Here is a 14,290-nt window from a genome sequence, read left to right as displayed (position 1 = left end):
CTTCAATTATCTTCACCGTGACTGATATCAAAACTAAAAAATGTTTACGGATCTGGGGACCACAAAGCGGAAAAAGCGTGACCGAAGGTATCGGGTGAAGCCGAGGCGCGTAAGCTGTGGCGGGTAAGCGCCATTTCTGGCAAGACGTCGATGATTGATTGATTTGATTGATTTGTGGGGTTTAACGCCCCCAAACCACCATTTGATTATGAGAGACGCCGTAGTGGAAGGAATTCCCGGCAAGACGTCGTGAAGCTGTTTTGATGAATATCACTTTGACAAATAGTACGTTCGTTCACATTCTGTGTACTCAAGTGAGCAGTAGAAATAATTAGAAGCCATTTTTCTCATTTCGCAAACACTAAGGCCGGATGATATAACTTGACGTCATGTTCACAAACGTAAATTCTTGAACCAATGGCTGAATTCTTCGCTTGTATTCATCTGATGTCCCCACTATTCACAAAACACAAACAGACAAGTCTCCGACAAAAATAAAAGTTAAGTGCTAAAAGGACTAAAAAGCTTTCACGCTAGAATATTTTGTAAGAGAGCGCTAGCCATTCGCGATGTCGGACGTATTAGCGAAGGTGGTCGGTTTTAGTCAGAACAACTTTTACGGACGAACGCCTTTGCGAAGAAAACTGCAGTGTTCCTTTTAAAGTTGCTTTTTTACTAACGAAACATCCAGTCATACATTTCCTCATAAACAGGTTGTTCATACAGGGTCGAAATTAAATGTGTTCGTCTTATCAAGTTTGTGTATTGATCGCGGATACACCCCTACTTCCACTTAGTTCATTCGTAACTTCATTGTTGTCGAGAGCTTATATATAGGGCATCTCGACTACTCCATTTTTCAATGAACCGCCGCCGCTCTTCGTGGATGAGTGAGAGCAGCTCAATATTTTGCAACGAACAAGCTGCTCAGCGCTAAGTCCTCGCTTGTTGGCAGGGGAAACACCTCGCGGCCACTCGAATGTTGCCGCTAGACGTGGCAGCCGTCGAGAAACAAGCAACAAAGCGGCCGCATGGGCGAGGCGGTCGTTTCGGCTTTCTTGCCTCGGTAATCCAGGAAGTCGATTAAGGAAGTGACTGGCGGCCCGCTGGGCGGCTAAGATGCAAGAGCCTTGTTGTGACAGGTCGCGCGAAGCGGAACATCGCGCTCGAGTCGAGAGCAGCAGCTCGCGCCGGCGAAGCCGCAGCAGCACGCCTATACTATACGGCTTTCACAGCAGGACCGGACGCTCATTCGGTTCTTGAGGCTAATCCTCGTGCGTCGCACGCACCCAACGACGAGGCCGTCGTCCCTCTTCAAGCGCTGGCTGGCGCATGATGGGGGAATAACAAGCACGCCCAGAGAAACGGTTTCTCAAAGAGACACGCAAGAAAGTTGAACCGGGCTGGGTCTATAGCCACAGCTGGCCGGTTCCGCTCATAGTAAGCGGATTTGAGCTTCCTTTTTTTCACCGAGACACTTGTCGCGTTTTTTTTTTTTTTTTGGGGGGGGGAGGGGGGGGCTTGCATTTTTCCAGCACACAGTCACCTTAGAGATTATCACGTTAACCAATAGCACGCTTGTTACTCACTTAATGCCCAATTCTCGATTATCGGTGCAGGTCAAATATTCGTCACTGGAATCAACGGGAAACATAATTAGAGCACTGGCAAAAGCGAATTCAATCGAATAAAGACTACCGTGGAGACAATGTAAAGAAGTATGTGATTTCGTTCCGAGTTGCGCATATGTTCGCTGTACAAGACATTTCAAGCAAATTTTCGAACTGCCCTTCGTACTTTAGTGACACCTTTTACATGATGGTTCAGCGAACTGGGAGCGCGGGGGTAAACACAGACACAAAGCAAAGAGGAGGCACACAGCACGAGCGCTTGTGCTGTGTGCCGCCTCTTTGCTTTGTGTCTGTGTTTACCCCCGCGCTCCCAGTTCGCTGAACCATCATGAATTACCAACTAGCCCACCTTTCCATCCTACGCTCTAAAAAAAAAAGGAGCGAGAATGGAGAAACGGGCTCCGTTCCTCCTTCGGCGCAGCGACTTCCTCCCTTTCGGGCGCTTTACCTGTCGCGCCCTCTCGCGGCAAGGACCAAAGGAGCAACGTTTCTCCTTCAGCGTTCAAGTTACTCCTCAATCACGGGGGTCTTGCTCGCGCGCATGCGCACGCCAAGCCTATAGCCGCCCGCGGCCAGTCGCGAGCGATTGCTTTAACCTAAGATTGTTGTAAGCAATGCAGGAATGACGTTTTCTTTTGTTTTATTAGTATAGAGTAACAGCCTCTCTTTTTTTTTATCGTCAGGCACTCGCACGATGCTCCGCACACTTCCATGTGTGTCTCGTGTTGTTTCATACTACCAATTTGTCACGAATACAAGGAGCTCTGCTTCCCAAGCAGTCTTGCTTTATCGATTACCTTAGAGTGTAAAAAAAATAATGATTTTTTTCGGTGTCGACATACTTGGTAAGCCCACGCATTTTTAGTTTCGCACGGCACCAACAGCACTCATGAATTCAACGAGGCGCGTAAAAAAGCATCACACTTAATTTTTCAATAGTGTAGGAAACCTGATACCACTCTACAGTCCATGCGTGAAAGTACGATCATATACAATTGATAGAGTTATACGTGCCACTACCACCATATGGATGTTCTTTGCAATTTACCCCCATTCGAATACGGCCGCCGTGGCCGGAAGTCGTACCTGCGTCCATCAGCATAGTCACACGACACCCAATAAGGCTATGCTACGCCGGCAGGTGAAAGCACAAAGGGAAACAGGCTGCGAAGTTTCACCGAGCGTTTATTCGCCAGACTAGATTAAAACCATCAGAAACATTTTAAACATCATCATAACTAAACGTTTGTAAAAAGTGAACCAATGACTTCTGTAGGTTAAACCAAATTCTCAACCGCATTCGTTTTGAATTGCCCATGCCAGCACTGAGAAGTAGGAAGGAATTATGCACGCGAGCAGTATGTCTTTCTCGTCCATGATTCTCCTTTGTCGTGAGAAACTCCGCACAAAATGCACTTCTAGTAGCAGCTGTGCACAGCAAGTAAGTACTAACGCTCACTCACCTTTGTGAAAAGAGTATTCCGAATCCAGAGTAATAACCACCACAGCCACAGCGATAACAACAAAATTGTGGCACGCACTATGATTGCAAGTTGACACGCGAGGCGAATCGCGAGAGGCATCTGAAGCAGAAAAGTATGCAGACACAACATTATATAAAGTTATAGTAAACTTGCGCAACTGCAGCGATAGTTCCTCCATTCAAGTATGAGAGCTCCCGCGACGCCAACAGCCACTGTCATGGCTCACGAAAAAATACCGTCGGATGCGAGGTCATCGCTTATTTATCTCGCAAGACCCGCGTTGTAACGCACGTATACACTGCTAGGACGGTCGTTACCGCATCAAAAACCTTGTCATTGAAGGGCTAGTGGTGTACTGTATCCATGGCTTACGGTCACACTTGTGGTACGCACGTAAAAAGAATATAAGTAAACGTTAAGACGAAGCAACTAAACGAGGTCGACGTGACCACAGAACACCTACTACGACGGAGACAAAGTTTGGTCTGCATACTGCGCCCTCTCCAAGTAAGAAGAAAAAAAAACGTGACCTCCGAAATGGCTAACGCGTGGCAAGTGTTTGCACTCTCAGAGGCTTCAAGAAAAAAAAAGTAACTGTGGCAGTGGTCGACAGATGGCGCAGCGTTCGAATTGCCATGGGCATTCTAAGCACGGCTTGGGGCATCCGCCTTCGTGAAAACCTGATAAGCTCTAGTAATTATTCCGTTCATTACTGTGCAACCATTGATTAACTAAGGTGTACCTAAGCATCAGATACAATATATTTACGTGTGCGCATGTTGTGGTATTGATAAAAAACGTGAAAAAAAGTGTAAGAAAACCTACTTGTAACCTGTGCCACTCAGGTCAGTTGAAATTCATCGCTATATAAGCTGGCGCGCTTTCACAGTAGAGTGAGAGTAAACACGTCGAGGTGTGAGCCGTTCGTTTTGAATGGTTGATTGTGCTCTTGTTGCGTACTTGTTAGCGTATACCCTAGTGTACTTGTTGCGTACTATTTGTGTACTATGTGAGCATGTGTGCATGTGTTGCTATATGGATTGCATATAATAAGCTTTCGGTGTCCGTAAGTGGTCTTGAATGGGTTGATGCGTAAAATATCCGCAAGGGAGCTGTGATAGTGGGTAATAACAACAAACGTCACGGCAGTCAACTTTTTTTTTAACTTTGATCAATCCCTCCAGATGGCGCCACCTACTACTTACTTCATTGCTTTGACGCTTTCACACCTCCAGCCATTTATATATCGTTGAACATCTATCTATCAAAGCTTCACTACGGATTCGGAATGGTTTCGCTGCGATCGAGTGTTTGGTTTGGAGGCACATCTCGTGACCTGCGGACCCGTAAACGCATGGATAACGTCGCTACACTATGTGAATCTGCGAGAAATAAATACAGCAAGCCTAGCATGCACTCTTCAGGTGAGGGCTCTGCAGAAACCGTGTCTTTCGGAGTGAACGTGGCTTCGCTGACCGAACGAAACGTACTTGCTCCATCGTTCTCTTTCGCGATGCGTTCACCGCCACAGGTTCGTCTGCTTGTTTTTATAACAATTTCGTTCAATATCAAGCTCAGCGGGACCGTTTTTTGTAACTTTCAGTGCCGTGTACTCCTTACCGGTCGAGAATCGTTGCATTTGCTAAGCCTACTCGCTTCGCCGGGGGACAGCCATGTTGATTTTCATAAGGAGAAACGTGTTTCTCCGTGGATGAGGGAGCAACGTTTCTCTATTTGAAGACGAACATTGAGGACATCGCCGTTCCTCCCTAAATGGAGAGTACGTCACTCCATTTTTTTTAAGAGTGTATTGCAATACCTTTTACATGAATTAAAAGAAAGATATTTTGAAGAGTGGTACGATTCCTTCAATTTCCTCTTGTTACGAGCGTCTTCGGTAAAGTCGCGCCGCTTTTCTCGGGATTCTTTATTGATAATGATTTGCTTGTTAGCTGGGTAACATTTGCAGTGATAGAAGTGACTTTTTACTTTTGGAGCATCCTTTGTAGCAGGAAAAATAATGTTTTGGAACAGCCACAAACATTTTCAGAGCAGAAAAAAAAAAACTAGTTTAGAGCAGCTACTGGTGTTTTAGGAGATCATATTAAATCTTCCACACATTGTTTGGCGTTCAAAGCATTGTCGAAGCATTTCGTAAATACTGATTTATTTAAAAGACAACAATCAATGTAAATTTCATGAAACAAACAATGGCAGGCTGTCATAAGTAGGCTGTGAAGTAGGCTATAATTTAAAATACTAGAATTTGTGGCAGAAATTATATAAAACCGAAAAAGCGGAGCGCCACATCTTAGAAGTAACCATAGTCCCATATAACAGTTGCCATCTAAGCAGAAAATGATCGTTATGGGGTAAAAACATTCCTGGTCATTTTCACATTTCACCACACTAGCCTGCATGTACAGCTGAGGAAAAAAAAACAGCCATATCAGCTTTATGATTAATTTCCAGTTCTTGTCACACAAATGAGGTGAGAGCCGATAATTCTGCGCACTGATAGCACACTGAGACGACAGTACAGAGATTATTTTCCGTTTCTTTAGGACTTATGAGTCGGTCAAAAAGTGAAAATTTGTCATTCTCGTTCCCTCGGTGTCATTTCAGAGCAGGTTTGGAGCAATTACTAACAAAAATTGTTCTTTGTAGCAGCATGAAGCGGCAATTCTCATTTGGGGCACTTTGGAGCAATTGAAGCCGCACTTCCATCACTGCATTTGCCAGATCTGGTTGTAGCACGAAGTGCAACTGGCCCCTGCTCATATACAGCCCAGTAAAGAGATGTGGGGACGTTGCTCAGAAGGCCTGTCGGAAATACAATTCTGTGTCAGTCTCACAGTGTCTGCTCGTCGCTTACGTATGACATTAGTTTTCTCAAGCATGGTGCCGAAAAAACAGTGCTGGAGATGACGTCATTGCGTGACGCCCCAGTTTTTTTTGGTAACTATTGCTAATTATTCGCCTCCTACAGACAAAAAAAATTAATTATCGCTTGATTCTCGCTTCTAGTTTCTTTCGCTTATGAACGAGTCTTGGCAGCCGCAACGTTCTACACATCGGGCAGGTGCCTTTGCGAGATTTGTCTTTATTTATAGTTTACTTTCCTGTTCTTTTCTGCGGCCATCTGTTGGAATATTTTTCAGCAGAAGTTTCAAAATTTCGTCGCTTGGGTAGAAACGAGAATCGTACAACGCCACCAAAGCATACAGTCGAACAAAAAAAAACGTAAAGGACGCCTTGAAGAGTAGAACGAGATGGCGTAATCGTGCCTCGTGCGCGTTGCGATCGCATACCTCAACAATGCCCTGAAGAAACAAACGAATGTGCGCGCGACATTCGCCATATCAAACTGTCCGAGAATGGCTGAAGCAAGAATACAGTAAATGTGCCCGCCACGCCATAACTTTCTGAGAATCAGCGAAGGGCCCAGTATCACGTCCGTATAAGGCAAGACGCGGACCAACGCAGCTGCTCGCTTTATCGGTGCCCCTGATGCTGATGGTGATTAAATATCCCTGAGCCCTTTGTAATGAATGGGCCTTTAAAGCACCCCCTCATTAGTCAATTCATATCTTTTGACGCCTGACGCCATTTTACACCTCTGCTACGCAATATTACATGCGTTAAGGAGACTCTTACCACTGCATGACATTCCAAACTGTCAAACACCAATAAGCAGAGCGCGAGCTATCCTATTTGAATGCACGGTAAATAATAAACCACTTTCGTAAGAATACGTTTTACTTTCGTGTTTTATCCATCCCTATGACGGAAGAATCAACCCTATTTCTTTTTTTTTTAGAAGCACGCAGTATAGAACTATTAATAACATGGCTCTGTGATACATAGAACACGTGCTTTGCCACGCAGACGGCTTGAGTCGGTATTCACTCAAACCCAAAATTTTATTTCATTTGCCTTTTCTCAATTTTGTGGTCAGGGCAAAACCTAATTCTTATTCCCAACCAACAACGCCGACGCCGACATTGATGACGACACGGGAATTTTTGTGAAACGAGTTCTTGACGCTCTCACGTTAAACGGTTTTCAATGGTAAAAAAATTGAGAAATGAGCGACAAACTATAACAGCAAAAGACGTACCGGTATTCACTGTTTCATCGAAAATCCGCTTTCCACCCTGATTAAGCAAAAAGAAACCACCAGAGGTAATTCACAAGCGGCGATTGATTTCACACGTTTATATTGATTGTCAATGGGCTCCTGTAGTGCTAAATTGTGTTCCTTACCTTCTTTGTTACCCCAGCAGCTATTAACCATCGCGTTCGTAAATGCACTTGGAAATCCTCTCCTATCAGTGTTTTGACAGGCGCACTGAAAAAAAAAAAAAAACATTTCCAAGCTGGGAACTAAACTTTCTAAAGCGAAATAGAAAAATTTCCGACCGGGACAGATGTTGAAAAAATGTGTGTATGTGTGTGTGTGCACTTATATTCCACACCAATTAACTTAAATTTCAAAGCGCCCACCGAAAGCGTCACTCCAGCCTCCGCTTTGAAGCCCTTCACAGGATGCAACTAATGGCGACGTACACCTGATCAAGCCATAGCGGCATTCTTCTGACGTGTTTTAACTTCTAACGACAAATCTTCTGGCAAGCTGAGGAGCAATTTGTGCGGGAATAATAAAAAATTAAGGCAGTGGAGCTGGACAGCCTTCGTCGCTTCTTCTCGGTTGCCTTTTGATTGTTCTCTTTTCCAGTTTTTTTTGCGTTTTTCTCTATTCATTTCTACTTTTCTTCCTACTTTTATCCTTCTTTTATATTACTCGCTCGCTTCCTGTTTTAAATTTTCGTTACGTCGTTTTGTATGAATTGCGGCGAGCAACGATAGCATACGACAGCTCGAGCCCGTATTGCGCCAATCGCGTAATATCATCATTAAGGCGTCCGAGCAACAAGAGGAAGAAATGGTTCGCGCGAGCACGCTTAATATGCTACTGATGTCTATGCTATATCTGATTTTGCATTTTACATCTATAGCGACTATACGACAGCGTACGATTACAGCATGCGTCAGCTTACGACAGCTCGGCCCGCTAAAGTTCTCCGCACTCAGAAATCCACGCACAACTAAGGACATGCCTGAATCACAATCACTCGCTTGAAGAAGAGGCCAGTGAATAGAATGACAAAAAAATTTTCTATATACCATACGTTGTGGAAGGAACACTCGCTACGGCGGGAAACGAAATCTTGAGATTAATGGTACCCCTGATTCGTCATTTCCAGACATATCAGGGGCCCACTGTAGTAAGAGGGCCTGTGATACGATTTTCCAAATTACCTTGTCTCGTGCAAGCTGCTTCCATCAATGCCTGCGAACTTCTTACGTTCAGCACTCCATATATCTTTCTGCCGTTCTACTCAGCGACGTGGCCGATCTCTCGGTAAATTAATAGCACAGTGTTAAAAGTAAATCTTCGAAACGGGTGCTGCTTCACAGAGCGGCATGTCTCACCGAACAGAGAAGGCGGCATTCTTTTGCTCCATACACAACACGAAAACCATGAAAAATGCGTGACGTGACCGAGGAGGCTGAACAACAACAAAAAAATTGTTTCATCGTATGTGCCTCGCAATCAACTCACTGTATCCGATCGCAAATTAGACCCGCCGTGGTGCTTTAATGGTAATAATGCTCGACCCGTAGGTGACGGGATCGAATCCTGGCCGCGGCAGCCGCATTGTCGGTCGAGGCGAAAATGTTCGAGGCCCGCAGACTTAGGTTTAGGCGCACGTTAACCAGTCTAAGTAGTCAAAATTTCCGAAGCCCTCCACTAAGGCGTCTATCAAAATCACGTCGTGGTTTTTGGACGCTAAACCGATGAATTATTATTATTTTTATTGTTGTTGTTATTGTTGCTATTGTTGTTGTTGTTACTATTGTTGTTGTTGTTGTTACAAATCAGGCTAAAAAAATTGGCATTAGACAGCGCTGACTATCAGTGTTTCTGTATAACTGTGGCGATACGTGTCCTTTCCCAATTAAACAAATGTGAAAGGTTTCATTCCTTCCCCCTTTGCCTTTGCGAACGGGCGCCATTGCTCCGTAAAGCATCGTGACACGAGGGTCGGAGCCGCGCACACTCGGACAATGGACGAAGTAGTGGCCACCACGCTGCCGCAGGCAGCAATGTCGGGGCTCGCGTGCGAAGTACAAATGCGCCGCCGCAAGAGAACGAGTGCAGCCAGAGAGTGACGTCACAACTTGTAGCGGTGCTCAAAGAGGAGAGGAGGGGGTGGCCGGCCACTACAACAAGGGGACAGAGCGAGGCAAGCGGCAGACAGCGAGAACTGGTTATGCACTCTTGACCTTGCCGCCGGGTAGACGCCATGTTGGCGCGGCCCACGAGCGCGCCAAAAAGGACCCGTCAGCCGGTCACGCCGGCCTCGCACCGGACGTCGCCGCTGCGGCAGACGACGCCAACCAACGTGGTCGACGCGAGCGGCGGCGTTAATTGGCTTCCCGGCGAGCTTCTCGGGAGCTTCGCGGGTTCGACTCACAGCTACAACTGCCGCAATTCGGTCAGGACGAAAGTCCAAAACACTCGCGCACTTCGACTCCGGCGCGCCTTAAAGATTCCACTGGGGCGGTCGAAATTCATTCCAAGTTCCGCGCTGTGCGACATGACTGAAGGTAATTCAGCTCACTTATGGTCAGCCTGACAACGTTTGTGTACGCCGGAGGATTACAGGACTACAGCTTTATGAGTTCTCAACGGTGTGCAAAGTAGGCCAGGTGAGATAGCTCACTAGTTTTCAATGGTCAAGAGCGAGAGCCACGTTAAAAAAGTACAGGCGTGCCATCGTTAGTCGTTTTATAAAGCGAATGTTTCTTGTAAATGCGGAAAGCTAGAGATCTATTGGCTTGAATACTGATGAGGTGTTTACCACACATGTGAACGACTTACACACACATACTGGTAGAACTATTTCATCTAAGTGTGAATACTGGTGAATGAATGACTCACTTAACAGCCATGGGTCAACTGAAGTAATCTCTGTTCTGTTATAAGCAGAAGATGCATTCAGTCGACCACGATGACGAAACGCGTAGTACGGTGAAACGACATCCGTTGGGCTACAGCAAAACGAAAGTGTTGTTTTTAGTTTGCCTTTCATGAAGATGCTCTTGATGTAGTGAAACAATGAACTGAAATCGCAGGTGCCCTAAATATCCAAAGCCTACGTGAATTAAAGGTAACGAATCATACGGTTCCGTTGAAATGCTACAGTTATTCTGCACTAAGTTTCACAAAGAACCGTGCATCTTCCATGCGCAAGAAGATTTGCATAGTATCATGTCTTTCTCCCACAAATAGCACCATATTTGTGCTGAAGATGAATGACACATTTTAACAGAACACCGTATATTTCGCATTTTCTGATACGCTGGCATTTTTTTATCAAGCTGAAAACAATGATGAAAACTTCAAGATAGCAGTTCTATTATTGACATAACAACCATGTCAATATTTCAGAATCTTTGCGTATCGACTACCGAACAAACAAGTGAACGAATATCATGTAAGGTACGAGCACGAAACAACGGCCTTTTTTTTTCTGAGGGCTCGTTTCTTTGTTAGACACAATTAAATGAATCCGGTGGACAAGTAGATCAATAAAGGCCAGGCCTGCGCGAAACGTGTAGCACAGTCACAGCGAAAGCTGGAAAAGCGGCCTTTCAGAGCCCTTTCAAAACATTGGGCAAGTGCTATAAGCACACTTCCTGGGTACCCACTGCACCATAAATAATCATAAATTTTGTGTAGTACGTAGGCCGGCATTCACTATGCTATCCTTCATCATTCTTCAAAAAAGCGTGGTATCCTCTAAACACTTGCAACCAATTTTGTGCGAATACTGTGTTTCATCCAGGGGCTGACGACAAGAAAGAATTACGCCTGAAGTGGGTATGTGCTACAATTAATAGGAGACGAAGAACAAGCTTTCGTAATGGGTTGTAACATTGGACGACCCACTCGTTACGCAATTCGCATTGTGTGACGCCTCCATGGTTGTTTCATTGCTGTCCTAAAACACTTTATAATTCAAATGAATTAACGTGATTCCATTCCCGACATCAAACCTGCCTAAAAGCAGTTTTGAAAGTAGTTTCGCGCGCCGGCGTAAGCTCAGCGGTGCTATACAGGACTGGCGCGCAGTGGACCTGGGTTCTAATCCTACTGTGGCCTTCGCATATTTTATTTCGAGTTCTTTTATTTTTCATTTCGTGCGATAGTGCACCAGCAGCGGCAGCGACGGACAACTACAGCGCTGCGCGTGACCGTTGTTGTGATCTCACAACAGCTAGGTTTCGCTGTAAAAGTATAGGGAACACGGGGCACAAAGGATGGTCTGTCATACGCATTATTCCATTTTCATTTTCGTACTAATTAGTACACTACAGTCAATGACCACAGTTAATGACTCTTATGCATTTCCTGGCCTAACGTTCCCTGTTCGGATAGTAGGGTAGCAAACCGGTTGTCATAAACTCGCCAATCTCCCTGCCTTTTCTTATCTACGATTTCTACTCTTTCTTCGATAAGTACCTGGTGTTCTAAATCATATAAGCGCGACCTATATAAGGTTTGTTTCCAAAAAAATTTTTTTTTTTTTTTGGGGGGGGGGGGGGGGGCTTCGTGCTGCAAACGACGAACAGAGAACGGCGCTGTGCGGTAGGTGGCGAGACACTAAATAAATGTAAAGGGGAATACGTCTGATTAGGTCAACCGCGCAGCCGTACCATCCGAGTGAAATGACTATTATAAGGATAGGGTGAAGCACATTTGGGAAGCATTCTCAAACCATGACTTGTAGTCCACCAGCACCGCTCAAGTGGAACTTATTTAACACCTGCATCTTACCGATGCTTACCGACAGAGCAGAAAGCTAGAAGTTCACTAAGGGGGCTCAACTTAAACTAATGACGACTCATCGAGCAATGGAAAGGAAGCTGATATGTGTAACCTCGATAGACAGAAAGAGAGCAGAGCAGGTCAGGGAACAAACGGGAGTTGAGAATACCATAGTTTAAATCAAGAAAAAATATTGAACATGGACCTCGCACGTAGTGCGTTAGCAGGATAACAGCAGGTCATTAAGGGTAAAATGGCTGCATTCAAGGAGTATAGGCAAACGCATGAAGGGGAAATAGAAAATCAGGGGGCAGATGAAAGTAAGAAGTTCGGAGGCATAACGTGACAGCGGCAAGCACAGGATGACCGGGTTGATTGGAGGAACATGGGAGAGGCCTTTGCCCTGCAGTGGGCGTAGTCAGACTGATGATGATGAAGCCAACGAGTAGATGGTTCTCACTTTTACTTTCTGAAAGTACATGTCACTGGGAATTTCGCATGAAGATCTAGAAGCAATGCTACAGGCACCTTGACGCGTGATGATGTTAATGCGATGCACAAGAAAGAAAAAAAAATGTTGCGGACAAACTTCTGCCAGTGGCAGGTGGCAACCGCACCATTACTCGCGTCCCCACGCAGCTTCCTGCTTTAATATCCGACGATGCTCGGCCATATTTTTCTCACTTTTCTTTCCTTCTTTCTTTCCTTCTTAAACTACACTACCCTCTGCAATAGAAACTCTACAGAAAAGAAAAAAAGGGTAGCTGGCCAGTATAAAAAGAAACATCAGCGTTAAGCCTAGCTCGCAATAAGAACAGAACACAACATCGAAATACAGCTGAAGATGCCGGTCCTCCTTAACGAGTTCTTGATGGACAAACTGCGCAGCCGAGCACCATAAGGTTTCTAATATTAGTATAGGCTACTATACAGTGAACATGTGTGAGCTGTATATTTTAAGTTGTCCGCGTCACGAAAGTATAGCCCCGAGGATTACAATGTCGTTAGCTCAACATACCCTGAACCACTGCTGTTTAAGAGATGCGAGTTATGTGAGTTAAGACACTCGCAGAATCACGTTAACGCAATTACAACAGTGTTTTACAGCTAAGTGATGAGTATATAAACACAGCAAACTTAACTGTGCAATATTGTAGAATCACCACTATACTTTTGGCAAAGCTGTTTACGAGCATTCGTAATAATGTTTTGATTTTAAAAGTATGTAATTAACGCACATATCAAGAAAAATATCGTGAACATCACCAAACGCCCCCTCTTTTTATTAGTTTAAACACGATGCAACTCTCATTTCAATTCCAGCCATTCAACGCTCAGTTTTACCAGGACACCACGGGAGCCTATCACTATAATGCTGTGAAGTGGTGATATAGTTGTAAGCACGCAAGTTCACTGCGATATTCACTCGACAAATTTGGACATAGCCTGCCATGGTTATAAATTAACAGGTTAAGCACTGTCACGCTGCTAAACCTGCGGTCACAGGTTCGCAATTCGATCGGGAGTAAGGTAAAATAAACAACCATTTACTTATACTCCGGAGCTCTCAAAAAAAAAAAAAAATAGGAAGAAGAGCAACACGCGTTAAAACTGCCCTGATGTCATCCCTGCCACGTAGTGTGTCTCAATCATTTCCTGCTCCTTTGGCACGTGGCAAATAAACACTTGGGGCATGCCAGATATGCGTTCATGTAATTAAGATTTCAGCTAATTTGGTCAATTTATTATCGGATATAGCTGTGCAGGCTCCCTTATACACAGTTGGGCACGTTAATCAAGTTGCGCCAATCATTTTAACTATGCTAATTCGAAGTTGTTAGACGTCTACAAGCACCAAAGTTCATCTTTTGCACCGCGGCTAAAGCGCTGCAGCTGCGATATTGGTGTACGTAGAGCAACAACAGCATGTTCGCTTTTCTGAATGTCAGTTTAACCAAGGCGGAATGCACGAATAAGCAGCCTAAAAGGCTATTTCACCTGATATATGCAAATCATCCAAGTCGACCCTTCACATTCATGTGTATGGCATATATACGTCCGATTTCCCCAAATTTGTCGGAGTGAAATGAGCAATTATGAGAGTTATAGTTTAGTGTGTGCCCCGCCGTAGTGGTCTATAGTAGCTAAGGCACTCGGCTGCTAACCCGAAGGTCGCGGGTTCGAATCCCGGCTGCGGCGGCGGCATTTTCGATGGAGGCGGAAATGTTTGAGGCCCTTGCACTTATATTTAGGTGCACGTTAAAGAACCCCAAGTG

General features: G+C 44.9%; 1 protein-coding gene across 10 annotated transcripts in view; it reads right to left on the bottom strand.

The window, feature by feature from the left end:
• LOC119177364 (uncharacterized) overlaps positions 1-14,290 on the bottom strand; it is a 515,905-nt gene that overhangs the window by 312,956 nt on the left and 188,659 nt on the right. The window lies entirely within an intron of this gene.

Source organism: Rhipicephalus microplus, chromosome 2 (genome assembly GCF_043290135.1).
Source record: "Rhipicephalus microplus isolate Deutch F79 chromosome 2, USDA_Rmic, whole genome shotgun sequence".
In the NCBI taxonomy this organism is placed as follows: Eukaryota; Metazoa; Arthropoda; class Arachnida; order Ixodida; family Ixodidae; genus Rhipicephalus; species Rhipicephalus microplus.
The sequence above is the reverse complement of the archived record's forward strand: the minus strand, read 5'-3'. Positions and strand labels throughout refer to the sequence as shown.